The 23,015-nt window shown below is 39.9% G+C and overlaps 1 protein-coding gene across 2 annotated transcripts in view; it reads right to left on the bottom strand.

Moving 5' to 3' along the window:
* The window catches only part of CACNA2D3 (calcium voltage-gated channel auxiliary subunit alpha2delta 3), an 800,023-nt gene that overhangs the window by 532,320 nt on the left and 244,688 nt on the right, over positions 1 to 23,015 (bottom strand). The window lies entirely within an intron of this gene.

Below are 23,015 nucleotides of genomic sequence, written 5' to 3'. Positions count from 1 at the left end.
CAAAGTTATAGGACAGGCACAAGATGTATGCTTGCTCCTTCATTCCAATATTCAATTCTTAACAGAAGCTACCAGAAAACTACAAGAGGAGAGCATGGAAGCTCTGAGTCCTTTCCCCACATCTTGCCCTACACATCTCTTCCATCTGGCTGCTCCTAAGTTATATATCCTTTAATAATAAACCAGCAATCCACTTACATATCCTCATTTTACCAGCTTCTAAACTCCTCAGTGAAAAGCTCAAGATAATGAGCACGGAACGAAGCAGTTCTTAGCATGAGAAGGCCTCGCCTTGCAAAAAGGATTTAGTAAATCAGACATAAACCCCGGTCGGAGATGTAACCCGGGCCCTAGACACAGGTCCAGTCCCCCGATGCTTCAGAGCAGAGATGGTGCCGCCAGGCCCCCAGCACACAGCGCCCTGGGTGCCTCAGACTTGAGATCTGCCCCTCAGGCGACTCCATGACCCTGAGGAGCCCCTGACAGGACAGCCGCCCCCGACATATGGATTGGAGACAAGAAGGCAGAGAAAAAAGACCTTAAGCTCACCTCCTCTCGTGAGAACACCAGAAAACTAAAACAAAATGTATATTTTACCAAAGTAAAAATGGCAGATTAATCTTTTTGATGTTATATAAAGCTTAGATCAAGTATATCATTTGTAAAGATGATCACCAATATACTAGTGCCTCTCTTAATGATTGTTAAATTACCGCTTTAATGGATAATTAATGCATTTAATGTCTCTTACTATTATGATTACTTTTATGCAAATTTAGAATGATAGTAGCTGACAAACACAATACTCCCTTTATCATAATTTAGCCATCTAAATGCCCTTGCTACAAAAGACAGGTCACCTTAAATGCTTTTAGTAATAATTCAATCTTTCTTTTAAACAAAGAAATATGCACTGACTTCTCAAAGACTTTTTCCATCTCCCAGGGAGTTGCTCTGAAAATCAGTGGCAAAAGGTCATCCTGATTTCCTAAAGCAACATTTATTTAGGAAGATTTTCACAACTGAAAATTGTTTGTAAGTCTTCATGCCCCTTATTTGGAGACTGATAAAGACAAATCACCCATCCTGAGGAATATCATAAAACACAAATTAGTAACTAAAATCCCCTACATGTCAGCTTCCAAATTATTTTTCCACCATATTTTGGAAGTAACCCACAAGAAAGTTAAGGGGAAAAAAGATTTACTTAGAAACCAACAGATTTTCCATATTCAAATAGCATTAGTAGCAATAAAGGAGTGACTCTGCCCCTCTTCCTACTACCCTTCCCATGGAGTTAACAAAGCCTTTCTTGTCCTCAGAGAAACTTTAGTTAGCCATTTGATCATCACTAATTTACCTTGATTCCATTTGTCTCTAATATTTTCCTTAACATGACCGCTACAGACTCATATATACAGTGCGTGTACATCTATATATATGTCTCTTCCCCACACCCCACCAATGTGCTGTCAAGCATCCATAATGTCTGTCCACTTCTGGCCAGTGAGTGACAGTGTAGCAACCTGCAAACACCCTTAGCCAAAGAGCATCTGTCTCCCTTGCTACCTGAGTGCAGTGTTGGCACCTCTGTTGCCATTCACTGGACCTCCTGACTAGCTGTGTTTAACCATCTTAACTGACCAGAGACATGCAGGGAATTCATGTCCATCCACGCTGTAAAAAATCAAGGAAGAAAAGAATGGAGCGAGTTTTCTAGTGGCCCCAGGAATCCTCAAGGAAATGGACCTGTAGGCAATCAGGGATCCTTGAATATAATGAAAAGATTTCTTAAAGATCCTTGCGGTCAGGGAGGAGTCAGTGACCAGCAATGTCTGAACCCCTTGGCTGAAGGTCTACCATGATGTACAGAAGCACATCTTCTGACTCTCTTATAGCTTGCATTTCCAGGAAAGCTATCCCCTGCTAAGTGGGATCTCCAATAATCTGATTTAGCACATGGGCCAGAATGAGCCAAGGAAACAATACAGGGGAAAATACCCAAGGGGTTTTATTTCAATTAGAAAAATTCAAAACCAAACACACACATACTCAAGGAACCTCCAACAAGCATGCCCATTATGCATTGCTTGTAGTGGCTAAAGCCAGGAAAAAATGTGTCTCAATAAAGGAATAGAAAATTAAAGTGGTGCATTCACATCTAACACGGTGGTAATGAGGAATCATTGTAAAAAAAAATATTGAATAAAAAAGCAAATTACAGAATGCCATGTAAAATATGAAAGCATTTATGTAAAATCCTCGTAAGTTAACACTCTGCATTTTGTAAGGTATGTGTACAGGTATGTAATCATGTTTTGAAAAAATGTCAGGAAGGAGAATCACCAATTTGAAATACTGGTTGTTCTAGGTATATAGATGCATAATTTATCACAGTCTACTAATAGAGATGTTTCTAGTGACATGTAGAAAGTTTACACGTATTTAACTCCCTTTACACTCCCCACTTTGTAATTATAATTGTCTTGTTTTCTCTACATACACTGAGCACCACATTAGGTTTTAAAATTTTTGCTTCAACGATAAAACATGATTTAAGAAACTTATGAGAAGGACAGTCTATTATATTCATTTCTATTTTCACCCATTCCAATGTTCTTTCCTTTCTGAAGCTCTAAGCCTTCTGCTATAATTTCCCTTCTGTTTAGAGAACATCCTTTAGCCACTCTTTAAAGGTACCAAAAAATTCTCTTAGCATTCCTTAGCCTGAGAATGTCTTTATTACCCTTTATTCCTGAGGGATATTCTTGCTACAATTTCAGTACTGAAAAAATATTCTACTACTTCCTCTGGGCTCCATGGCTTCAGATAAAAAAAATCTGTTGTATTTCAAGTAGGTGTTCCCTTAGAAGTAATAAGTCAATTTTTTCTTTGCTTTTAGTTTTCAGAAGTTTAGTTCTGATGTATCTTCATGTAAATTTCTTTGGGTTTATCCTATTTGGAGTTTATTCAGCTTCAGCTTCTTGGATCTGCAGGTTTCCATCTTTCACCAAATTTAGGAATTTTTCAGCCATTATTTCTTTGAATACTTTTTCAGTCTCACTTTCTCCTCTCCTTCTTGGTCTCTGATGATATGAAAATTAGTTCTTTTTTTAATTATCCCACAGACTACAACCCTGTCCTGGCTCTATTCTTTTTTTAACAATCATTTCTCTGTTTTTCAGTCTGGGTAAATTCGAGGATAATTTCTACTGATCTGTCCTCAAGTTCACTGATTCTACGCTCTATCATCTCCACTCTACTATTGAGCCCATCCAGTGAGTTTTTCTTTTATTTTGGTGGTTGTATTTTTCAGTTCCATAATTTCCATTTGATTTTTTATAATTTCTATTTCTTAGTTGAGATTTTCCAATTTTCATTTGTTTCAAGAAAATAAGTAATTGCTTGTTGAAGTATTTTTATGAGGCCTTCTTTAAAATCACTGTTTGATATTTTAGATAAAATCCAACCTCTGATTCACTCTTGATTCATGTTAGTTGTTTTCTCATTCAACTTGTGATTTTTCTTGGTTCTTGGTATGATGAGTGATTTTCAGTTGTATCACTGGACATTTTGGATATTATGAGACTCCAAACCCTATATTCATCCTTCTCCTTTAGCAGTCTCTCTCCCTGTTGGGTTGTAGCTGGAGGGCTGGGTGAGTGTGTATGTAGCTTCCCACTGGGCCCTGTCAACACTATCTCAGCAAAAGTGGCACACTGAGTCACATCACCTTATTGCATTCAGGTGGGGTGGCAGTTCAACTCTCCCCTTGGCCCTGCTGATATCTTCCCAGTGAAACTGGGGCTCCAACTCACATCACCTTTTTAGCTCTGTGCAGATGTGTAAGCTTAGCTTCCTGTTGAACTCCACTGCCACCGGAGGAGTAGATGGGAGATGTGACATACTATTTTATTGCTGCAGAATGGACAAGGAAGCCCAGCTCCCCACTGGGTCCTACTACCTCAAGGGAGGAGAGAGCAGAGTGCTAACTAGCCCACCTCCCACACCCTCATTCCACTTTGCTGATGTCAGAGGAGGTGGAGGCTCAGCTGCCCACTGGGTATACTCTCACATGGGTTGGAGAGACTGGAGTACTGATATCTCCACCTCACACCATCCTCATCAGTCTCACTGATGCCATATGGGACCCCACCAGCACTGGAGGGGTACCAGGGTAGGCCAAAACCAGAGGGCCAACTAGCTCTGCTTTACACCATGTCCTTCAGTCTCATTGCTGCTGTGTGGGTGGGGAAGTAGAGGGTCAGCTTCCCACCAGGTGGGAGAAAGGAGAACACTGATGAGCCCCAACTTGCACTGCCTCATTTAGTCTTGTTGACACAGGGCACTGGTGGAGACTCAGCTCGCTCTTGAATAGGAGCACTGCCTGTGTCCCCCTAGCAGGGGCTGGAAGCTCAGGTTCCCACTCAGCCACACAAATACCACACAGTGGGAGCAGCTGCCACTGCCTGCTTCAGTCAGGCAGGGAATGGGAGACCAGCCTCTTGCTCAGTCCTGCTCACACCACCAGGTGGGGGAATTGAAGCGCTGCTGCTTGACTGTACAGGTTGGAAGCATGGGGTGGAAAATCAGCTCTCTACTTGGCTCTGCTGAAACCATAGGGGTGGTGAGGGACTATTTTTTTTCATTGGTATTTGGCTGGTATAGGGTGAATATTGCCTAAAAGGTTTTCTGCTTTTAGGCCATTCTTTTTCCTGTCCCCTGTCTAGGGGAACAGGATCTTCTGGTAGTCTCTGCTTATTGGCAGTCCAAGTGGGAGGCTTCTGGCATGCTCTGTTCACAATGTATGAGAAGTAATAAGGAAACCCAGGGGATCCACAGCCATGTGGTTCCTCATTTCTGAAGGTCCTTAGGCCATCCGTCTTCTTCTTTCTACCTTTCAAAGTCTTCCTATGTTCATTCTTTATGTGATGTCTAGAGGTTTTTAGTTGTACATAGGAGGATCTGGGTATAATGAGGTTACTCTATCTTTCCTAGAACTGGATGGATCAGTAATGCTCTAACATTTTTAAAGGAGGAATGATTCAGTTATTACTTTGTACAATTCAAATTTTAATTTTATAGTGCCCTAAAGAATATTTGGTCAAAGGAAAACTAACTCCAGCAAGAAATATCTGAAGGTGACAGTTCTACCATTTCCAGAACACATTCATCCATTTGACATTAATCTATTGAGCATCTACTAAGTTGCAGGCACTGGCTAGTTGCTGGAGTTACAACCACCAAGAAGATAAGAGACACTGTCTCCATTCTCACAGAGTTTACAATTTGAAAGAGAGATAGACATTGAACAAGTAAATAAATACCCAGCTAGTCACAACTGTGATAACTGTCCCACTGAGCTGTATTTGCTCCTCCCCTTCCCAGCCTCCAATGTAAATTAAGCTCAACACAAAGTCATTTTATTATCCATTTCACAAGTGGATTTGTGTTCATTTTTTGCTTTGAATCAAAACATCAGCTCTATAATATTCTGATTAAAATGTGTTAGCCTATCTAAATTAAAACCTCTTGATTTTTTCTTAAAGAATTCCATCACTGAGCTGGGGGAATCAGGCTCCCTGACTTCAGACTATATTACAAAGCTACAGTAATCAAGACAATTTGGTACTGGCACAAAAACAGAAATATAGATCAATGGAACAGGATAGAAAGCCCAGAGATAAACCCACACACATATGGGCACCTTATCTTTGATAAAGGAGGCAAGCATATACAGTGGAGAAAAGACAGCCTCTTCAATAAGTGGTGCTGGGAAAATTGGACAGGTACATGTAAAAGTATGAAATTAGAACACTCCCTGACACCATGCACACAAATAAACTCAAAATGGATTAAAGACCTAAGTGTAAGGCCAGACACTATAAAACTCTTAGAGGAAAACATAGGCAGAACACTCTATGACATACATCACAGCAAGATTCTTTTTGACCCAGCTCCCAGAGAAATGGAAATAAGAACACAAATAAACAAATGGGACCTAATGAAACTTAAAAGCTTTTGCACAGCAAAGGAAACCATAAACAAGACCAAAAGACAACCATCAGAATGGGAGAAAATATTTGCAAATGAAGCAACTGACAAAGGATTAATCTCCAAGATTTACAAGCAGCTCATGCAGCTCAGTAACAAAAAAACGAACAACCCAATCCAAAAATGGGCAGAAGACCTAAATAGACATTTCTCCAAAGAAGATATACAGATTGCCAACAGACACATGAAAGAATGCTCAATATCATTAATCATTAGAGAAATGCAAATCAAAACTAAAATGAGATATCATCTCATACCGGTCAGAATGGCCATCATCAAAAAATCTAGAAACAATAAATGCTGGAGAGGGTGTGGAGGAAAGGGAACACTCTTGCACTGTTGGTGGGAATGTAAATTGATACAGCCACTATGGAGAACAGTATGGAGGTTCCTTAAAAAACTACAAATAGAACTACCATACGACCCAGCAATCCCACTACTGGGCATATACCCTGAGAAAACCATAGTTCAAAAAGAGTCATGTACCAAAATGTTCATTGCAGCTCTATTTACAATAGCCAGGACACAGAAGCAACCTAAATGTCCATCGACAGATGAATGGATAAAGAAGATGTGGCACATATATACAATGGAATATTACTCAGCCATAAAAAGAAATGAAATGGAGGTATTTGTAATGAGGTGGATGGAGTTAGAGTCTGTCATACAGAGTGAAGTAAGTCAGAAAGAGAAAAACAAATACAGTATGCTAACACATATATACGGAATCTAAGGAAAAAAAAAAAAAAGGCCATGAAGAACCTAGGGGCAAGACGGGAATAAAGACACAGACCTACTAGAGAATGGACTTGAGGATATGGGGAGGGGATGGGGTGAGATGTGACAGGGTGAGAGAGTGTCATGGACATATATACACTACCAAATGTAAAATAGATAGCTAGTGGGAAGCAGTTGCATAGCACAGGGAGATCAGCTCAGTGCTTTGTGACCACCTAGAGGGGTGGGATGGGGAGGGTGGGAGGGAGGGAGATGCAAGAGGGAGGAGATATGGGAACATATTGTATATGTATAACTGATTCACTTTGTTATAAAGCAGAAGCTAACACACCATTGTAAGGCAATTATACTTCAATAAAGATGTTTAAAAAAAAGAATTCCATCACCTCCTTAATTCAGCCCAAGCAAAAGGAGTGGTTTAAAAAAACAAAAAACAAAAAACTATGGCATCAAGCAAGACTCAGTAATTCTTGGTCATTATTTGCAATTGGAACTTAGAAGATACAATGCAGACAGCATGAATGGGGAACTTCCAAACTGTCAACCTTTACTATATCCTCATTTTATATTTTAATTAAAATAAATTAAATCCAGGCAAGCTTCCTTAAAATTAACACCTGGAGTGATTTAGAAAAAGAAAAAAAAAATCATAAACAGCAACAGCAATATGCATATGATGAAAGCCTCACAATCCTAATATATTTGTAATATTTCAATAAAACTTTAACAGAATCCTAACCAAGCCTTGTGAGAAGAAAGACATGAAATGGGTCTACTGGCAGTGAACATGTAGAGAAAGTGATTTCAATGCTTTTGTTTTCAGGGGCAAACTCACAGATAAAGAGCATGTTTTTACTTCCTCCTTTAAAATGAAGTCCAGTATCTTGAAGAACGGCATTGTATTCTAGAATCCACTTTGTTACAGAAATGTATCTGCATTTTTTTTCTCTAGTTACATTTTGATATTAGCATCTGAAAACACACAATGAATTGAGAAATCCAAAACAAACACAGACTTTGTTTATCCCCAGCAAGAAAAAGCTTCCTTATTTATTTTGTGATAATAAAAGTAATATAATTCCATCATGAAAATTAGAAGGCACAGAAGGATCAAAAATTTTTAAATAGCTATAATTCTACTATTCTAGTGATAAATAGTCATAAATAGTCTTTTAGATGTATGTCTATGAACACCCACGTTTGTAAAAATGGGACCACAACAGTACAAAAGCATTTTAGTTTCTCTTTTATTTTGTTTTGCCTGAGAATGTAGCATGGCCATCTTTTCACATTAATGAACATAGACTTTCAACATAGTTTTTATGGCTATAATTTATCTCAACCCCTTAACGATGGACATTAGGTCTGAACAACTAACTTTATCAATACATTTCATAAGAACATATTTTGATAAAGCTACAAGTTTAGGTTTATTTGAAGGACATAAATTTAAATATATATATAATATTGTACTACATATAGTACAACACATAGTACAATATTTTATATGTATATATATATATATATATATATATATATATGTTATTGTGTGAAAGAATTAGTTCTCAAGCAAATTTCCACAATAATCAAATAAATGTAGAGAAACCCTCCACTGACAGTGTCTTCACAGATTTAAGGTATTCACTCTACTCTGAAAGTGCTGGTTGCTGAAGTCATTATAGGTCTGGAGGAAACTCAACAGTCTAGCTGGTTTTGGACTTTACTGCAGGGTAGACCCTGAACATATCTGAGGGACCCAGAACACCCAAGATCCATCAGGAAACCAAACCATGTTCAGAACTAGGCCAACTTCCCGGTATGTTGAGTTGGAAGAGGAGCTTTAATCAAAGATATAAAAAATGGTTACTTGGTAATTTAAATTCTAAATGCTGGCTCTGGGACAAAGAGTTATAAATTACAAAACTCAAACAATTCACTGGGGATCTTAATAATATACGCACAAATAATTCTAAACGAGCCCAACAACTCAATCAAAGTTATATAACTGACCCAACCCCCAATACTTTTAACATTTTGATTGAAGGGGAGGGGAAATATCAGTAATTTTTCCAAAAGTGAAAAATAGCAATACTGCATCTTGGTAAATCTGCAGAGAATAATTTGTATCGAAAAGGATACCTAGCAAATAACAAATCACATATACAAGCTCATTGTAAAACTTGCTTGGGGATTGGAAATGTTTTCACATTTTCCCACAATTTACACAGGAAGTTGATGTATAGCAAGGACACAATTAGTATCAAATATGATTAATTCATACTGTGGGGAAATTCAGGAAGTGTTTTGTGTTTTGATACTGCATTGAGGCTTCTTTTTCCCCAATCTCCATCCACAGGACAGTCAAGCAGACATTTACAGAGTATTCATTCCCTGAAATTCTAAACAGAATGTCAGATTATAACCTGGGAACTTGGGTCTTTTTCTTCCAGAGGCTGGGAAATCTAACCTTCTTATGATTACATTATTCTTACTTCATGGATGTTACATTTTCTGCAATATAATGAAATCCATAGAAGATTATTTTAAAAATTAACTCAAGCAAGTGCTTCATTCCAAGAAAAGTCCATGGCAGAAAAACCAACCACTTCATATTTTAGGATGCTTCATCTTGCTGGGTACCAAGGTAGGCATGGGAGATGAGAAGGAGAGCCTGGCAAAGGGCCATTCCATTCACTCTACTGTTGTCCATAAAGCACCACCATGGTATAAGTCCCCGGAAATCTACTAGTTCCTTTCAGCTCTCACTGAAATCCCAACTACAGCTGAGAAGCATAAGACCATCTTGCAGAAAGTACTACACCACCAGGGCTCCTCTGTGTTGAAGACAGGATCTAGACCAAATTCTCATTCTAATACAGGGCTCTAACAACCCCCCAACACACACACCCACACCAGGTGGTTTGTTGTTTAAAAAATAGGAGATTTTCTTTTCTCTTTAACAAAAAAAAAAAAAAGAAAAAGAAAAGGAAGAAAGGAAAAACAGCTTGCCATTATAATACTTATAAAATAACTTTCCATGAGTCTCAAGCTTTTCTGAAAATCAGTTTTATGAATTTTTGTTGTTGTTGTTTGATTAAAGCTATCCTTACTTCCTTTTAACATTCCTTTTTAAATTTGATGATCTCGTCCCCTATTAGCCATGCTCTGGGGGAAAAAATGTAGCTCATTAGGACTGGAAATCTATAGCAGCTGCCGGTCTTTCTGCTTTTGCTGTTATTGTCCAGCCTAGAACTTACTCTGTATACCAGAGGGACTGGCTTCATTCCCTCCACATCCAACCATCCCATCTTCCTCCAGGAGCGTCCCTCCAGCTTGAGTCTTTAAGCCAGAATGGCTGACGAAAGACTTAGCCTCCTTGGACTACAAGAAGCATCTGATCCCTCCTATTGTCAGGGGCAAACCCCCAATGGTAAAGGAATATTACTCCTTTCTCAAAGTAAACCAAGCATAGACCTGTAAAAGGCAAACCAACTTTACTGGGTGCAGGAAATCTACAGTAACTAGATAAGCTATGTTAATATACACTAACCAAATTCATCAAGGAAATGAAGTCTGAGAAGTTTCCAAAAAATTCAAAAAAAACAACATACACAAAAAGTAGATGGTTTAAATAAAAGAACCTATCTTAACCTATTCAACATGTCGTTTGCTCAATTTACAAAGGTAGAGAGAGATCATTGAAAAGAAAAGAAGGTCCATTTGGATGAACACAAAGAAAATATTAAAAAGCAAAAGGTAAAGAAAGAAATACTTGGAAGTTCCAGGTTTTTAGCTCTCGCTTGACATTTTTAAGGACTTTTAACATCCCGAAATGGGCTCACAGTTGCACTGGTGTGAATCATCAGCGACATCTAGTGGGTGACAATATTACGGTGTCTGGCGGCAGCTTAAATTCAAATCATATCTCGGACTTCAGTACCTCACCCTATCTTAACATTTTTCGTTGGCAGAAAAAAAAATATATAGGTGACCTCCATTTACTTTAATTCAATAAGTCTGTCTGAGTTTAGTCTGAAGATAGGAACGTGGAAGAAACTGTTAAGTTGCTTAGTCAACCTGGCAAGGATCATGCTTAGAAAGAACCTGAGAAAAGCTGACTGCTGTACAGGCTGAGACCTGGGTTTTATAAGGCTGTGTTGTTGCTCAGATTGATTTAATTAGCGTAGAAGAAAAAGAGGGCTGCACGGTAAACAAACACTGAGGTAGTAATTACGTGACTATGGCCGATGCTATTTCACCCCTGTCAAGCACATTATGCTTCAGACATTTTTCAAAATGACTTGACATTTTTTCTGCGTGACATGTTTCGGGTTTGATACAGTGAAAACAGCTGGTTGCCTCCTGCTGCCTGGAAGATCCAGCAGTGGAGAAGCAGCCTTGAAGGCTCTTCACTTTCCTGCAGGACCTCTTTTAAACCTTGCAAAAGGAGCTCATTGTTGTCACATGCAGGTTGAAAGGGAGGAGGGCATGGGGTGGAGGGGGCACAGGCTTTGCAGGTAGAAGGATCTGAGGTCCTGGCCCTGACTCACCGTTCCTTATCCCACCCTGCAGGTCCTAGCTGTCTGACCTTGGGGATGTTATTAACCTGTTAATCATCCCCTGTGAAGTGGGAAAGCACCGCCCACCTCCCAGGGTTGTGATTTGTTAAGTAATCAGCCTGGTGCCTGAGATTGATAACCTGGTTATGATTACTGGACCAGAAGCACCCTGCAGGCAGGGAGCATGTCCCACGTGTTTATGACTACAAATAGGGTTGCCAGGATAACAAAAAAAAACACAGGACTCTCAGGTACATTTAAATTTCAAATTCAACAAGGTGTCCTATATTTTACCTGGCAATCCTACCTTTTGCCTAGGGTAATCCTGGTTTATAACTGTTGTCCAAGAGTAATTATCAATAGCCCCTCTTCCACTTTTAAAAGTATCCTGATTTGAAGAAAACTACTTTTGGGTCCCTAACTCCAAGCCTACGCCAAGCACAATGCCATGGATGTTAAGAGGCCCTCTGATGCGCATCTTAAACAACCAAAGGAACAGCTATTTTCTGGAAAGGAGACCCAAGGGAAGCACACGTGTCCAAGATGTTTGCTGATTTAAAAGCTTCTCTCTGTTACAAACTTTGAAAAATCTGTTTTATGAAAAATTTTATTAGTCTATAGATATGTATTGATAATCCAAAAGTGTCAGGACTCTCCATCACTCTACAAAGCCAAATGACCAAGCAGAAAGCATTTCCGGTTCATCCTGGGCTGAGTAGAGCATACACACAAGTCAACAGTCTCAGTTCTGACTTCTGCTAACACATTCCAAAACAAAGAAAGAAACAAGAGAACAGAAAGGAGGGAAGGGGAGAGGGAGGGAGGGAGGGAGGGAAGGGGAGAGGGAGGAAGGGAGGGAAGGGGAGAGGGAGGGAGGGAGAGAAGGGGAGAGGGAGGGAGGGAGGGAAGGAAAAAGGGAGTTAGAGAGGAGAGGAGGGAGGCAGGGAAAGATAAAGCCTTGGTGGGGAGAGAGAGAGAAAAAAAAGGAAAAAAATCAAGAGTAAAGAAAGACACAAAAGTAGAGACAGTACAACCAGACATTAATAAGGAGCTACACAGCATAATATCTTTGAATCAAAAAAAGGATTTTCTGACTTAACGGAATGCAACGAAATCAAAGGATAAGATTTTGCAAACAGACATCACCACCAACTGTGGTTACAAATTATTCTGTAAAATGGGGGAAAAATCAAAGAATGCATTTTTACACAAAAATAACTATTAAGAATTCAGATTTGACAGTTGAAAAAAATTCAGTTGTTCCTCGGAGAAAGACACAGCATCGACTCTTTATTTGCTGCACATACATTCCACTCCTCAACTGATTTCATTTCTGCACACTAATTGGGGCTGGTATTTATGATGGGTTAATAACAGAGACAGTCAGGAAAGCTGAAACACTATCATTAATATCACTAGGGAAGAATAGCTCAGCAGAGATGTGCATCATAATTAATGTCACCTAAGAAATTATTTTCAATATTCAGAATATTTAAGAAAAGAATTGATGGTACGTTTAATGTGAGAAACAAAAGCATTGTGTAATTGATTCCAAAATATCCTGACCCATTAAAAAGGAATGGAAAGACAAATATTATGACAGACATGTAAAGTACAGTTGATAACAAAGATGGAAAGCTGGAAAAGATCAAAATAATTTGAAGCTATAAAAATTATTGTTCTTTTATGGCATTCTTGAAACATAAATATGTTTTATATGAGTTTGGTGCCTGAACTAAACTTTCCACACATCCTGTATCTTTAGAATACAAATAAAAATGTGTCTACCAGCTCTCTCCAACTATCAAATCTATGATACAGACATGTTCCTGGGCTCTTCTCTTGCCCACTATAAGCCAGAAGTCAACATCTGTCTGAAAAGTTATCCAGGATACACACCTAATAATCATTAAATTTAAATCATTAAATTTAATAATCATTAAATTGAATTGTCTGAGTAGGAGAAGAAACTCAACTTTCATTCAAGCCAACCAACTTCCACTGTGCTCTAAGGTGGCTGAAGTCTCCAAGGCTAGGAATATGCTGGTTTGAACTGCTTGGATGAAAGCTGGGCTCCCAAAGACCCCATGTGTCCATCTCCAATGTACATCCATGGAAGGACATCAAGATCACTCAGTAAACCAGGTCTCCCAAAGGCTTTACTCTCTGCTAGTTAACAAGGCAGAGCTGTGAGATGCTCAAGAACTGGTAACTGGCCCTTCCCTGCATCCTCAGTGCCTGACACTGGCCTGGTACCTCAGAGGTGCTTGCAGCTCAGCACTCACTCACTGAAACCACAGGGAATACTGAGGCTCCCCATGAGTGATAATGGAAGATGTGTAAGTGCATCAACTTATCTGCACTTCAGAGGAAAATCCAAGCCCACTCTTCTTTGGCCATGTCTGGTATCCCCAGAGATGTTCAGATTGGGTAGAGCTGACGGTGGGAGAGGGGACAACAGGGATACTAGTAGAAAATTCTAGAAAAGGAGATGAGCAGCCGAGTGTGAAGGTGCTTAAACAACCCTGAGTCTAGTGCCTTAGATCTGTTTCTCATATAATCCTCAAATTGTGCCTCAAAAGAGCTAATTAACTTGCCTAAGAACTTACCCAGCTTTAAATGGCCACACTGGGCTTTGAAATTAGATCTTACTCCTAAATCCATATTCCTTTATTAGCTAAACTGCTTTAAGGAGGAGAATAAACAGCTGTGGGTACTTCTCATCTTCTCCTCCTGTATCCCCAGGACCAGCTCTGTGAACAGGACAAATGGGATGCAGAAGTGCAGGGGTGTGGGGCATGCAGAGATGCAGGGACGAAGGAATGCAGAGATACAAAGATGTAGAGATTCAAGTTATTTGTGAGGTATGGAGGATACAGAGATGTGGGTGATGTAGGAAAGTGGGGATGCAGAGATGCAGGGATGGGAGGGATGAAGGGAGGTAGGGATACATAGATGCAGAGATGCAGGGATGTGTAAGGTATGGAGGATGGAGGTATGTGGGGAGAGGATGGAAATGATGAGGAGAGCAGTGTAGACAAATCCAAGTGCTATGGACCACAGCACACAAGAAGCTGCTGGAGATGTGATGAAGGCTGCCTCCTGGCTACTTGCTCCATCACCAAGAAAGCAGAGTCCACCAGAGGTCCTGGCTCCATCTGCGCTCAGGAGCTGACTGACTGAAATGCAAAACAGTCATCTACGGGTAGGATGAATGCCTCATCATCTTCAGCAGTCAGCGGTAATGCTTCCTTCACAGACTGCGGGCCCATCAGGAACTCTGGTCTAATGTGCATTCAGGCACAAAAGGAAGAAGTAGTTGCTGCCTTCAGGGCAAAAACAAACAGATTCCATGGCCTCCTTTGAGGAACTTAAAGTCCACACTGTTATAAAGAGCTGCTTCTGTAGCTTCAATGTCAGAACCATCTGCTTTTCATGGAGACACAAGCCAGGATCTTCTCCTCCAACCAGGCTCCAGGGTGCTCACCAGCTCTCCTCACAGCCTGGCCCAGGGCAGGCCTCAAAAATCACTCACAGCCAACCGTGGCTGGCTACATAACTTGCAGGGCCCAGTGCAAAGGAAGATGCAGGGCCCCTTTTTCAAAAATCATTAAGAATATCAAGAAGGCGGAGAGATTGGTTCAAGATGGCAGAGTAGAAGGACATGCTCTCACTCCCTCTTGCAAGAGCACCAGAATCACAACTAACTGCTGAACAATCATCAACAGGAAGACACTGGAATTCACCAAAAAAGATACCCCATATCCAAAGACAAAGGAGAATCCACAATGAGACGGTAGGAGGGGCACAATCACAGTTAAATCAAATCCCATAACTGCTGGGTGGGTGACTCACAGACTGGAGAACACTTATACCACAGAAGTCCATCCACTGGAGTGAAGGTTCTGAGCCCCACATCAGGTGTCCCAACCTGTGGGTCTGGCAATGGGAGGAGGAATTCCTAGAGAATCAGACTTTGAAGGCTAGCGGGATTTGACTGCAGGACTTCGACAGGACTGGGGGAAACAGAGACTCCGCTCTTGGAGGGCAAATACAAAGTAGTGAGCACACCAGGACCCAGGGGAAGGAGCAGTGACCCCATAGGAGACTGAACCAGACCTACCTGCTAGTGTTGGAGGGTCTCCTGCAGAGGCAGGGGGTGGCTGTGTCTCACCATGAGGACAAGGACACTGGCAGCAGAAGTTATAGGAAGTACTCCTTGGCGTGAGTCCTCCCAGAGTCCGCAATTAGCGTGGGTAGGCTTCAGTGTTGGGTCGCCTCAGGCCAAACAACCAACAGGGAGGGAACCCAGCCCTACCCATCAGCAGACAAGTGGATTAAAGTTTTACTGACCTCTGCCACAAAAGCAACAGCCAGCTCTAACCACCACCAGTCCCTCCCATCAGGAAACTTGCACAATCCTCTTAGGTAGCCTCATCCACCAGAGAGCAGACAGCAGAAGCAAGAAGAACTACAATCCTGCAGCCTGTGGAACAAAAACCACATTCACAGAAAGACAGACAAGATGAAAAGGCAGAGGGCTATGTACCAGATGAAGGAACAAGATAAAAGCCCAGAAAAACACCTAAATGAAGTGGACATAGGAAACCTTCCAGAAAAAGAATTCAGAAAAATGATAGTGAAGATGATCCAGGACCTCAGAAAAAGAATGGAGGCAAAGATCAAGAAGATGCAAGAAATGTTTAAAAAAGACCTGAAAGAATTAAAGAACAAACACCTAGAAGAATTAAAGAACAAACAAACAGAGATGAACAATACAATAACTGAAATGAAAAATACACTAGAAGGAATCAATAGCAGAATAACTGAGGCAGAAGAACAGATAAGTGACCTGTAAGACAGAATGGTGGAATTCACTGCTGTGGATCAGAATAAAGAAAAAAGAATGAAAAGAAATGAAGACAGCCTAGGAGACCTCTGGGACAACATTAAATGCAACAACATGCACATTTTAGGGGTCCCAGAAGGAGAAGACAGAGAGAAAGGACCTGAGAAAATATCTGAAGAGATTATAGTCAAAAACTTCCCAAACATGGGAAAGGAAATAGCCACCCAAGTCCAGGAAGTGCAGAGAGTCCCAGGCAGGATAAACTCAAGGAGAAACACGCCGAGACACATAGTAATCAAATAGGTAAAAATTAAAGACAAAGAAAAGTTATTGAAAGCAACAAGGGAAAAACGACAAATAACATACAAGGGAACTCCTATAAGGTTAACAGCTGATCTCTCAGCAGAAACTCTACAAGCCAGAAGGGAGTGGCATGACACATTTAAAGTGATGAAAGGGAAGAACGTACAACCCAGCTTACTCTACCCGGCAAGGATCTCATTCAGATTCGAGGGAGAAATCAAAAGCTTTACAGACAAGCAAAAGCTAAGAGAATTCAGCACCCCCAAACCAGCTCTACAACAAATGCTAAAGGAAGTTCTCTAAGTGGGAAACACAAGAGAAGAAAAGGAACTACAAAAACAAATCCATAACAATTAAGAAAATGGTAATAGGACAATGTTCATTGCAGCTCTATTTACAATTGCCAGGACATGGAAGCAACCTAAGTGTCCATTGACAGATGAATGGATAAAGAAGATGTGGCACATATATACAATGGAATATTACTCAGCCATAAAAAGAAACAAAATTGAGTTATTTGTAGTGAGGTGGATGGACCTAGAGTCTGTCATACAGAGTGAAGTCAGAAAGAGAAAACAAATACCGTATGCTAACACATACATATGGAATCTAAAAAAAAATTAAAATGGTCATGAAGAACCTAAGGGCAAGCTGGGAATAAAGACGCAGACCTACTAGAGAATGGACTTGAGGACATGGGGAGGGGGAAGGGTAAGCTGGGACAAAGTGAGAGAGTGGTAGTGTATATATGGACATATATACACTACCAAATGTAAAACAGATAGCTAGTGGGAAGCAGTCGCATAGCACAGCGAGATCAGCTCGGTGCTTTGTGACCAGCTAGAAGGGTGGGATAGGGAAGGTGGGAGGCAGGGAGATGCAAGAGGGAAGAGATATGGGGATATATGTATATGTATAACTGATTTACTTTGTTATAAAGCAGAAACTAACACACCACTGCAAAGCAATTATACTCCAGTAAAAGTGTTAAAAAAAAGAAAAAGAAAAGAAAATGGTAATAGGAACATACATATCGATAATTACCTTAAACATGAATGGATTAAATGCTCCAACCAAAAGACACAGGCTTGCTGAATGGATACAAAAACAAGACCCATATATATGCTGTCTACAAGAGATCCACTTCAGACCTAGCAACACATACAGACTGAAAGTGAGGGGATGGAAAAAGATATTCCATACAAATGGAATTCAAAAGAAAGCTGGACTAGCAATACTCATATCAGATAAAATAGACTTTAAAATAAAGAATGTTACAAGAGACAAGGGAGGACACTACATAATGATCAAGGGATCAATCCAAGAAGAAGATGTAACAGTTATAAATATATATGCACCCAACATAGGAGCACCTCAATACATAAGGCAACTGCTAACAGCTATAAAAGAGGAAATTGACAGTAACACAATAATAGTGGGGGACTTTAACACCTCACTTACACCAATGGACAGATCATCCAAAATGAAAATTAATAAGGAAACACAAGCTTTAAATGACACAATAGACCAGATAGATTTAATTGATATTTATAGGACATTCCATCCACAAACAGCAGATTACACTTTCTTCTCAAGTGCACACAGAACGTTCTCCAGGATAGATCACATCCTGGGTCACAACTCAAGCCTCAGGAAATTTAAGAAAATTGAAATTACATCAAGCATCTTTTCTAACCACAACGCTAAGAGATTAGAAATCAATTACAGGGAAAAAAACGTAAAAAACACAAACACATGGCGGCTAAACAATACATTACTAAATGACCAATCACTGAAGACATCAAAGAGAAAACCAAAAAATACCTAGACACAAATGACAACGAAAACACAATTATCCAAAACCTATGGGATGCAGAAAAAGCAGTTCTAAGAGGGAAGTTTATAGCAATACAAGCCTACCTCAAGAAAAAAGAAAAATCTCAAATAAACAATCTAACCTTACACCTAAAGGAACTAGAGAAAGAAGAAGAAACAAAATCCAAAGTCAGCAGAAGGAAAGAAATCATAAAGATCAGAGCAGAAGTAAATGAAATAGAAACAAAGAAAACAATAGCACAGATCAATAAAACTAAAGTCTGGTTCTTTGAAAAGATAAACAAGATTGAAAAACCATTAGCCAGACTCATCAAGAAAAAGAGGGAGAGGACTCAAATCAATAAAATCAGAAATGAAAAAGAAGTTACAACAGACACCGCAGAAATACAAAGCATCCTAAGAGACTACTACAAGCAACTTTATGCCAATAAAATGGACAACCTGGAAGAAATGGACAAATTCTTAGAAAGGTATAACCTGCCAAGACTGACCAGGAAGAAATAGAAAATATGAACAGACCAATCACAAGTAATGAAATTGAAACTGTGATTAAAAATCTTCCAACAAACAAAAGTCCAGGACCAGATGGCTTCACAGGTGAATTCTATCAAACATTTAGAGAAGAGTTAACACCCATCCTTCTCAAACTCTTCCCAAAAATTGCAGAGGAAGGAACACTCCCAAACTCATTCTATGAGGCCACTATCACTCTGATACCAAAACCAGACAAAGATACTACAAAAAAGAAAATTACAGACCAATATCACTGATGAATATAGATGTAAAAATCCTCAACAAAATACTAGCAAACAGAATCCAACAGCACATTAAAAGGATCATACACCATGATCAAGTGGGATTTATCCCAGGGATGCAAGGATTCTTCAATGTATGCAAATCAATCAATGTGATACACCATATTAACAAATTGAAGAAGAAAAACCATATGATCATCTCAATAGATGCAGAAAAAGCTTTTGACAAAATTCAATACCCATTTATGATAAAAACTCTTCAGAAAGTGGGCATAGAGGGAACCTACCTCAACATAATAAAGGCCATATACAACAAACCCACAGCACACATCATTCTCTATGGTGAAAAACTGAAAGCATTTCCTCTAAGATGAGGAACAAGACAAGGATGTCCACTCTCACCTCTATTATTCAACACAGTTTGGAAGTCCTAGCCACGGCAATCAAAGAAGAAAAAGAAATAAAAGGAATACAAATTGGAAAAGAAGAAGTAAAAGTGTCACTGTTTGCAGATGACATGATACTATACATAGAGAATCCTAAAGATGCCACAAGAAAACTACTAGAGCTAATCAATGAATTTGGTAAAGTTGCAGGATACAAAATTAATGCACAGAAATCTCTTGCATTCCTATACACTAATGATGAAAAATCTGAAAGAGAAATTAAGGAAACACTCCCATTTACCATTGCAACAAAAAGAATACAATACCTAGGTATAAACCTACCTAAGGAGGCAAAAGACCTGTATGCAGAAAACTATAAGACACTGATGAAAGAAATTAAAGATGATCCAAACAGATGGAGAGATATAACACGTTCTTGGATTGGAAGAATCAATATTGTGAAAATGACTATACTACCCAAAGCAATCTACAGATTCAATGCAATCCCTATCAAATTACCAATGGTATTTTTTACAGAACTAGAACAAAAAGTCTTAAAATTTGTATGGAGACACAAAAGACCCCAAATAGCCAAAGCAGTCTTGAGGAAAAAAACAGAGCTGGAGGAATCAGACTCCCTGACTTCAGACTATACTACAAAGCTACAGTCATCAAGACAGTATGGCACTGGCACAAAAACAGAAATATAGATCAGTGGAACAGGATAGAAAGCACAGAGCTAAACCCACGCACCTATAGTCAATGCTGTATTCTGGTGCACAGGTGCCGATGCAAGATATGGAGTTGATGGTTCCCAGGGTCTGTGCATTTTCAGTTTTACAAGCTTCTGCAAAGCTGACCTGAAGGGTGGCTGGACCAGCGGAGTCCCATCTCCCCAGGCCTTACCAACATTTGATATCATCATCTTCATCATCATTATTATGATTTTGCCACCTGATCAGTAAAAATTGTATTTCACTGCTTTAATTTACTTTTCCTTGATGACTAGTGAGATTGAGTATCTTTTCTTTGTCCATATAATTCTACTCCTGTTGACTGACTGCTCCAATCCATTGTCCATTTTTCTACTGCTTTTCTGCAGTAGATTGATATGGAGGAGTTTTTACTGTGATATTTTGGTGACTGCTATGGATGAGGTCTGTCTCTAGCCTAGATACTAGTCCTTTGTTGCCTGTATTGTAAATATTTTCTTAAACACCTCAAAATTGAAAACATTCTCTTCAGAAGTCCCTAGCACCTGAAAGCAGTACACACTCAGAAGAGGTCACCAACAGGACTGCAATTTGGGTCTGCAGTACAAGAACTCCAATCTGCTGTTTCCTTCTGGAAAATCCTCAGTGTCCCAGCACGCTAGATGCTGGAAATCGCCATGAAGGACGATGCCCTGGGACCAGCACCACCCCCAGGTATTTCTCACAATAATCGTTACCAGGTCCAATTAACTGCTTTACAAAAGCAGGCGCGTTCTCTCTCTAACCAGTGAACCCTGACATGCCGACACGACAATTAGAAGCAAAGAATAAATTAAAAACACATCCTTTCTGTCATGTGGGATAATGCACACAAGGGCAGGCCTAATTGTATTTTTTAAAGCTATATGTGAATTATAAAAACAAAGACAATGGACAAACCTGAGAGGTGATTATAAGGCTCCAAGCGAGGTGGACCACCCCCCTGCTGTGGGAAACACCAGTTAGGACATATCTCATCCCAATGCCCCTCAAACATTTTTTCTTCCATGATCACCTGAAATTTACTCCCCTAAATATCTCACCATCCTGAAATGGGAAGTGGCCTAGGGCAATATGCTGCTCAGTGGCTTGAATCTCCTCTTCTCATATGTATTCATTAAATCCTTATTGCCAACATGCCCTGGTTCCCAACCCTTGACATGATAACCATGCAGCAGGAAATGGTTGCCTCTCTCAGAAAAGCAAATCTGCCAGCAACAGCCCTCCCCCTGTGGAGTCCCGGTGAACTTTTCAAATCCAGAGTTGGTTTCTGCCACATTGGAAGAATATACATTAATAACTTAAATCCCATCTGCAGACACTCCCAAGGGACTGACCCCTAAGGCCCTCCTTGCTCAAGAGCGGGTGTCACCTGCTCTGCCGTTTCCCCATCTTTTGTCTATTAAACTTAAAGAGAATAGAAAAAAGGCAGAGGAAGCAAACAAAGAGAGCACATTATGTCTGACTCACTGTATCAGGCACCTCCAATTGTTGCTGGCACCCTGGCTGCTGTCCCAAGTCCCAGGGAAAATATTCTAGAATTTTTTCCTTTGCAGGTAGATCCAAGAAAGTAATGAACAAATGAACAAATGAATGAATGAATACTCAGGGCCTTTGGTATAGAAATACTGCAGATGACAGATGTTCCCACACTACCACCAAGCTCACTGCAGAATCATCTTGCCAGAGGTGCTTCTTTCTTCATCTGGGAGCAGAGCCCCCACCCTGGAAAGAGTATCATGTGGCTTATAAACGGTGACTTCAGAAAATATACAACAATAGCATCAAATACTGAAGGAGACAATTCTGTAGTCCAATGAGGCAAGAAAATAAAAACAACAGCTACTGACTCAACTGAATTCAACCTGTACCTTTGGTAGTCTGCTTTCCAAATTCCTTACAATTTCCAATCACCCACCCACAACAGACCAAAGAAAGACCTAGAAAATAAATATTCATAAACAAATGCTTTCTGAAAAGCGTAATATTTAAGCACTGTTCATGGAATCAAAACCAGTTAGTTTCTGATCCAAGGGTTCACCACGCTGTACCGTGTGACTGTGCGTAACTTTTTAACTTCTCTGAATGCCAGTTTTATCATTCATGAAGTGAGGTTATCATAGTACCTACCCTCACCAGATTGGTATGAAGATTAAATACGATAGTCATAGCCCCCCAAATGCTATTTCACCTGACAGTCTAAAGTTTAAGGCATACCTTTTGATTCTGAGTCAAGGTCTTGCAACTCCTCTCAAATAACCTGAGACTGGATGTGGACCTAGCTGAGATGTGACCAAGATTCAAGATCAGAACCCAGAGTTGGGGTTGGGGCGTATGAGACCTAAAAAGTGGAATATAGCTGGCTCCAAAGCAAACAGAATTTTGCTGATTTTTAATCTGATAGTTACGTTGTCTTTGAAAGTGAAATGAATAAAGGCCCAGACTCCAGACATCTGTTTCTGCTAAGACATTCTAAGAGCATGGTGGTGCTCCTGGAAATTTAAATGAGAGGGCATGCTCCCAGAACCACGTGCCCTACAGTTCAATCATTTTAAATTCAGAAGGTCCCAGAAAAAATGGCACACAGAGCCAAAAAGAAGTGTAGAACATAATAAATGGCTGGTATTTAATAATAAAGACAGAATGCTTAAGGCAATTACAAGAGAGATTTCCTTTAAAACCATTAATGAAATTGTAAGAGGAATATAAAATATGTCCTAACACCAGTCTCTTGTTTGTGTTTCTCTTCAGGCAGATAAAGGACCCTTTTTAAAACAACAATG

The sequence above is a fragment of the Balaenoptera physalus genome (assembly GCF_965194825.1).
Source record: "Balaenoptera physalus genome assembly, chromosome: 11".
Lineage (NCBI taxonomy): Eukaryota > Metazoa > Chordata > Mammalia > Artiodactyla > Balaenopteridae > Balaenoptera > Balaenoptera physalus.
The sequence above is the reverse complement of the archived record's forward strand: the minus strand, read 5'-3'. Positions and strand labels throughout refer to the sequence as shown.